This window comes from Brachyistius frenatus, unplaced genomic scaffold (assembly GCF_029030835.1).
Source record: "Brachyistius frenatus isolate BFR_SWC_R1_liver_20210118 unplaced genomic scaffold, ASM2903083v1 Contig_122, whole genome shotgun sequence".
NCBI classification, from domain to species: domain Eukaryota; kingdom Metazoa; phylum Chordata; class Actinopteri; family Embiotocidae; genus Brachyistius; species Brachyistius frenatus.
Window position 1 is genome coordinate 957,501 of NW_027210721.1, and position 7,869 is coordinate 965,369.

At 41.1% G+C, this 7,869-nt stretch overlaps 1 protein-coding gene across 2 annotated transcripts in view; it reads right to left on the minus strand.

Moving 5' to 3' along the window:
* The window catches only part of rab14l (RAB14, member RAS oncogene family, like), a 6,684-nt gene extending 5,051 nt beyond the window's left edge, over positions 1-1,633 (minus strand). The window contains exon 1 of one of the 2 annotated variants that reach the window (XM_069713788.1): positions 1,525-1,633. The gene's annotated coding sequence lies outside the window, so the exon portion shown is untranslated. Of the gene's footprint in view, positions 17-1,524 lie in introns of those variants that run through there. The other variant, XM_069713789.1, reaches the window with a different exon arrangement.
* Positions 1,634-7,869: the final 6,236 nt, after the last annotated feature.

The window sequence follows — 7,869 nt, forward strand, 5'->3', positions numbered from 1 at the left end:
CAGAACGCAACACTTCATGGCCCTTTTCTCTCGGCTGCCTCGCATCACATGACCGTCACATGACCCTCACGTGACCTCTCCATCCCCTGTGTGATGGCAAGTTAAAGTATTAACACCATTTTTTTTTTTTATATAGCTTTTTGTGCTCTGGACGTGGAAACAAACCCGGAGAGAGTCCATGAAGGAGAAGGAGAGTCGGGATCATGTGACCAGACTGCAGCCTCAGCACTTCTGACCGAGTCGTTCTCCAAGGAAACGGTAACCACGGCGTTTCCTCTTCGGACCTTCCTCATAAAACAGGGAGGATGGATGACTGGTGGGGACTAAAATAGATATATAGATATATATTTATATATTTATATCTATATATCTATATATATGGGCTATCAGGAAATCATGACACACATAACCGTGACGTTCAGGCCCACAGATCACGTGACTCCTTTCAAGCTCTAAAACCATCATTTAGAGAATATTTCTATTATTTCTATGAGAACAACAACAACTACACATGAAATGAAAGATGTTTTAAGAAGGCCTGAACCACCACCAGGTCCAGATGGAGCCTGTTAACAGCGTTTCACGAAGATACAAATCAGACTAAAGGTTTTTAAACCTGAAACTGTGAATTAAACACGTTGTTTGCAGCCCGAGAAGCGAACGAGCTGCTGGCGGGAGGAGTTACACGTCAGATCACCAGATAACCGGCAGATAACCGGTGAAACACCGGCTCCGTGAAGGGTTAGAGGAGGCAGCAGACTCCGACATCAACCGACGGTCCGATGTTTACTCTGCAACTCAACCACGGCGGCTAGCTTCGGGCTAGCTTCGGGCTAGCCGGTGAGATGACAGCGTTGTCGGCTTTGATTCGTTGTTTTGTACTTCGTTGTGAAACTAAAACAGAAGCATCCCTCGAGCAGGAAGAAGGACCTGAACCCGCCCCGGGCCGCCGGCCCGCCGGCCAGCTGCTGATTACAATCACGGCCCGAAACGAGCTGTTCGGACGGCTAAGTTAGCGTTAGCTCGTTAGCGTTAGCTCGTTAGCTCCCATCGACGAGCTGGAGCTTCACAACAAACCCCGGAAATCACGGCACGTGAAGGCGGCACACAAAACGAGCGAGCCGGTGATATTAACCGGGAACAACTCGGTTCGTAAACACACTCGGCCTCGGTTCACCCCAGCTAACCACAGCTAGCTTCAGCGGGCTAGTCTGTCAGCTAACGGATGACACGTAGCTAAATGATCTCGTTAAGCCGATTACGTCATTTGTCGTTTATGACAGTAAATATTTACATAAACAGTTTAACAGGCAGCACGTGACACTCCCGGAGCCGAAACGAAAACACCAAACTAATCCTTCATCTGGCGTCCAGCTTCGTTAGCTTCGTTAGCTTCGTTAGCTTCCCACTTAGCCGACTCCTGGTAAACAGCTGTTTTCTCCTTTTAAATCTGACTGCGTTTTGTTAGCCGGAGTGCGCGTGATGTTTCCCGGGAGTCCCCCCCCCCCGGCGTCCCGTCCTTACCGGAGGTTCGGTGTGTTTCGAGCTGTCGCGGCTCCGAGGAGGTTCGTGTTCAGCTGCTCTGACTCCGGACTGATCTGCCTCTCCAAGATGGCCGCTCTCCGTACAGGGTTTCCTGCGCTCCGTTCAAAGGGCTTCTGGGACAAAGAGCTCGTATGCGGCGAGCTGCGGTTCGTGTCTGGTGTGACAGCAGGACTCCACCTGCACAGGTGGAGGTGACGAACATCCCGCATCCAGAAGGAAAAGTAAATATGATCAGCTGTGCAAAAACAACGAAGGTCAAACTCCAGATATTTTTCTTTTACTTCGTGCTGCTTTACATTTAAACTCCATCTCAGTTAGACCTCCAACTGCTTTTAGGAAATCTCAGTGGAAACCAAACATCCATGTTGATTTTGAATGTTTCTTTGATCATCTGAAGGATTCAATTTGAGAAACTTATGGCAGCTCACTTCATAATTTAGACCCTAAATGAACGAGGCCACAAAAAACAACTCTTAGATTGGCAGAAAAATAACATTAATGTAAAGCCTAAAAACAGGATTGTTTTTCTGAGCTCATGAAAGGTTGACTTTTGAGACATGTGGTTCTTCCAGGACAGTGACGCTTGTTTATCTCATACTATGATGCATTGCTGTAGATTTAAGGAAAGTAACAGTTAAATAAACTCAACATTAAACATTTTAAAATAAAGTAAAATGCAACATTAATGCAGCAGAAATATGAATCCAAATATGTAAAATAAAAAAAGGGAAACACTGACAGAGCATGTTACTGTACAACGAGGAGCCTACTTTTACTTTACATTTTTGCTGATAATACTTCCATACATTTGTTAGGACTTTTACTTGTAGTGGAGTATTTTTTACAGTATAAACTTAGTACTTTTACATAAGTAAAGGATCTGAATACTTCCTCCACTCCTGAATATTATCAGCAACATGTAGACGTACCTAAAGCATCAAAAGTAAAAGTGCACACGAAGTGGAAAATGCTCCTTGTTAGTGTTGTAGGATTATATATGATGTTTTTAGATTCACATTACTGCTGAATTGATGTCCATTTTACTGCTGTAAATATTTACGGTTGTGTTCATTTGAACTATAAATACTGCTGGTTAGTTTAGTCTATAGTTATGCATCATATTCCATAAGATCATCATATCTGTGTGTTTTTTCTGTTCTGTAAGAACCACCGATCAACAGGCTCAGAAAATCAGTCCTGTTTTTTTCAGCTTTGTGACAATGCAGCTAATCCAACAGGGTTATTCAACAGTTTTTTTCATAGCTTAAGAAGAAGGTGAATTTCCACAGCACAAAGGAACATTATTCTGTTTCTTAATTTTTTTTAAAAAACACCAAATGTGAGGATCCTGGTTTTCACTGGACAGAAAGGGTGTGAAAATACTTGACTGATGTCGGCTACTTGAGGCCTGCTGAGGCTGAATTCCACCAATTATTACCAATGAAGTTTATGAAATCATCACTTACGTGACATCATGAGACTGAGTGTTCAGGGATTTGATCAGCTTCACCTGCTTGACCTGGTTCTGTGAGATTTAGCCTTACCACACCGGCTTGTCCATTGTTTGGCCTAAATATTAGTTTGCTTTGCAACCACTACTCTGAGGTGCTTATTCAAAGAAAATAGTTATTAATTCAACAAATGAATGGTTTAGAACAAATTGCATTCCCTTAATACAATTTTTTTTAAATACATTAAAACCACACATCCACAAAACGTTAAAATATAATTGGTTTACACGAATACTAAAAAATAATTTTTGTGAGTTTGCATGGCAAAGGGGACTTTCGATTTTTTTTTTTTTTTATTTTTTTAATGTATTTATTGCACACGTCTTGGGTTGGTTGGTTTCACTCTTCATTGTGGGAAGTCTTTTAATATATTAATTGGAAAAAAAAAATGTCTTAGATTCAGAGAGACCAATCAGCAGAAGGAAAGCAGGATAATGAGGTGTTGTTTTTAAATTTGGAGCTGGACAACTTCCACTCTGATGAAAATGTCCTGCTTTTCTGTGACTGCAATGTTTACCTATTTTATTTCATTTTTTTGTACATGGCAGCAAAACATATAGGTCAGTCTTTTTACATGCTACTATACGATGAAAATGTCTATGATAATGTAAGTGTATAAGTGACTGCTGATGAATATTGACTTCCATTATTTATGGTCATGCTACATCAGCCCATTATAAATCTGTATTATTATTAATAATGTAAAAATGCTTTTTCAATCACCTGGTCTGTTGTTTAACCTGAAATGATCTGAATCATTGTAATGAATCGACTGTCACAGTATAACAAAACATAAAACAGGGTTCAAATCAATTTTCTTTTGAAAAATATGAAACATTTTAATACAATAATTCACAACATTACATGCTTTCACTGAACAATATTTCTTACAATCATACGTAGAAGAACTTCATGCAGTGTGCTTTCCCAACCTGGAAAACTGCACAACAAACTAAAAATAAATATCTGTTACTTTGCAAAATAAATACCCTGTGACTTTAAAAGAACATATCACATAAAATCTGATCCTGAAACAGGAAGTGAACTCCTCAGGCAACAGATGTATTCCCGTACAGGTGAACCTAAGCCTTAATAAAACTTCTTGGGTTTCTTTAAATGACATTATGACTCTTAACAAAGGTGATCCTGTCATGGCAACGGATGTCCCATAATACTCCCTACTTCAAGCTACATTTGAGTAAGTGGATATGCACAATAAACTCACTGATGACTGAAAGCTGCTTCATCTTTTTTTATTTTTTTATTTTTTTTTTTTTATCAAACTTATTCACAGCGTTGCTTTTCCATTTGTTCTGCCTGCAAGTCTGAGCTAAACCTGACAAAATCTATTTCAAGGTGTTTTACCCGTAAGACCAGCGTGAGGAGAAACTCTCATTCAGCCCTAAACATGAGCAGCTGTGAGAAGAGTCCACTGATGTCATGTTTCTCCAGAGATCCACATCACAACCACATCCTCAGCAGCAGGAGGCACAGCAGCGCACACATGTAGTGGAGTGTACCCGCGTGCCAGAAGGGGGCGCTGTTACACAGGTCTGAGTCACAGCAGTGGATTCGCACCCCTGGCAGCTCTTGTTGCTGGCAGTGTCTGGATGTAGCACAACCACTGGTCAGGACGATGCCCAGGGCCGCTGGAGCGACAGAAGAGGGAGACAGTCACTCAGTCACACAAGAGTGATGAGCTGGTGTTTGGCTCAGCAGGAAAAAAAAAAAAGCACAAGTAAGCAGCAAATACTGCAGGAAGACGTTTGGAGATCTTAAAGACACACTCCACAGGATATTTCACTGCTGAGAAACCAGCCCTTTGAAACATCTGACATACATTCAGTGAAAACATTATCATACCAGTCAGTCTATAGTGTATAGCTTTGATCGTATCGCTATATCTACCTTTTCTAAAAAGATCATTTTAACAGTAAAGCATGTCAGACTCCTTCCTGTCAGGGCTGCATTCCCATTCAAGATATTTAAACAAAAGAATTTTAATGGAAAATCTCTCAAATCTTCTGCAAACAGACACTTAGGAATTCAGAATAAAATTCTCCCTTTAAGTTTTGTTGGTTTCGGTCACAGACTTTGAATTTTGCTCACTAAGCCTCTTTACTGTGTCACAAAAAGTTTGAGTTGCGCATCGTTCCTCTTCGGCTGCAGTCACAAACGTTTGCTTGCAAGTTGAATTGAACTTAATGGACAGGATCCAAAGTGATGGATGATATATTAGTGGGTTGGACTTGAATCGACAGCACACACACACACACACACACACACACACACACACACACACACACACACACACACACACACACACACACACACACACACACACACACACACACACACACACACACACACACACACACACACACACACACACACACTGTAAACACTCGACATGAGTGGAGTATGTGTTGAGCTACAAGGAGGTCATTGACATATTAATCTCTTTTTTAAATGCCTCTAAGTGCAGTCTGGTGTCGTTTTCACTTTATGATAGTGACATCATTAAATAATGAATAACAGGAACTATTACAAAGTCTTTCTCTATTTTACAGATAACGGCTGTCATCTTGCCATGAAGGTCCTCTGTGAAGTAAGTTGTACACACGGTCAGAGACATGTCTGTCTTATCTAAATGAAACCCCATTAGACTAGTTTTTTATAGCTAGTTTGCTTCGTCTTTAAGAAGAGACGGGTTTTCAATGAGTGAATGAATGAATGAGGTGGAAACACTTCCAGAGTTGTAATCTTGTCAGTTTAAATTGCCTTGTTTGCACAAAACCAGTTTCATACTCAACCAAAGATACTTGATTTGCAATCAGAACTTTTGGTGATGCAATAAAGAGGCAAACCTTGTAAACAAAATCTGACTGAAACCAGCAAAACTACTTACAGATTCTATTTTGGTTTGCAAGTGTGAGAAATATGTTCTAAAAACAGTTTTTAATGCTTGCGTTTAAAAGACACTGAAATAACTTCCTACTAACTTCATACTGCTTTTAATTGGAACCCATTTCAATCATCTGGCCGTCAGGGACCTGGTTTATTAAGCAGCTTGTGATCTTGTGATTTGTTTCAGCTCTATAAAAACCAATTAGTGAATTAACTGATTTGATTTTGATAGTTATTTCAAACAGCAATGCTCAGTGAGGTTGAAATGAATGGCAGTCCTCCGTACCACCGCTGTTCTACATGTTTCCAGTTAATAACCTGATCATCTTCTGGATGAACACCTGTAAACATTTGTTATTTCTGATCCTCTAAAAGACAAATGACAAGCTGGCATCCGGACACAGAGCTGGTTTCATCCAAATCCAAACTGAATTCAGAGTGATGGTGTCTTCTGGAAGAGAGCCACATGTCCAACATGAAAAGATCAGCCAAGCCTCATTAGTCTCTTTTTAAAATGATCTGAATATTCCATTAACCTGCTTCAACTCCATTTTCTATTCTGTATTGCTTGAAAAGTCCCATTTAGAGCAAATGAATGAAACACTCACCTCTTTTGTTCATTTCAAAGTTCGTATTAAGAAGTGTTACACTGGCTGCTGTTAGCTGGGTTTACAGTTTCAACACTGTCTGAATTTTGTTGACATCTGTGGTGTTTTTTGAGTATTAAAATATGATTCTCATCTTAATATCTCACAGTAACAATATTCAATATTTTTCCTTGACAAAAGTCTTTATAAGTTGGAGGCAGATGAAGAATCAGAGGACATTGTTCAGAAGAGAAGGAGACCTACAGTTTAAGGACGGATCTATTTGATTAACAACAGAAACGTTAGGAGCATGTTTGATTTGGGTTTGACGCGGGTCACCTGCAGATTAATGGGCCGACTGGCCGCAGATTACTACCGAGACACTGCTTCAAGATTTTGACAAAGTGGTTGTCACACTGGGTCTGACAGGCTGCTGTCAGTTCGTGTCTGAGGTTGCTGTTTCTTCTGTGTAAATGGAAGAAGGTGCCTCATCAGCCCTTTTGGCTCGAGCTCATTCTCAAGACGTCAGGCAGAGAAACAGCTGGATGGTCCACGCTTCCGTGGATAAACTCATCTGACCATCACACTCCTGTCGTGGATGTCCACAGCCTCCATTTGACTTAACATCAAACAATGAATGAAAAATGACTTGTAATTTACTCAGCAAAGCACACCAAAGCAGAGTTATGTAACTCTCCTCTGTGCAGGGAGGAATAGAATATTCACATCAGCGGACAAAGAACATTAACATGAAAGTACGATTAAAAATGATTATGCCAATGTCTAGTGGCACGCCAGAGTGAATTCATCATGATTAAATAATCTGCTACCCCATAAATATTCTCCAAAATAAGTATCATACTGTTCACAAGCGCATTATCTCACTGAGTTAGAGGATAAAGAGAGGGCAGGATAACCATCAAATACCCTTGATGACAGGTTTACTCACTGCTCTCCGTCTTGATGCAGAAGCGGTGTTTGAAGCCCTTGTGCGAGTGGGTGCAGGTGATGACCTCTGGGTTGGAGCAGCCCACGTCCACGTACCTCTGACCCTGGATGATGTTGCAGCCATAGCACTGCAGCCCCTGGACTGGGAGGGAAACACAGAAGGAGTGTTTGGGTGGCAGCTTCCCTGCTGCACAGCACACACAGACTGCAGGATTACTGTTAAGTTGGTATGTTTAAAACAACGGGAGGAGATGCATCAAGTCTCAGCCTGTTCTACACACACACACATACTGTACTTGATAATGCACCGCAGGCAGGACGTCCAGAAGAGACTTGGAGTGACCACCGGGCGCTGCACACGCCACTTTTAA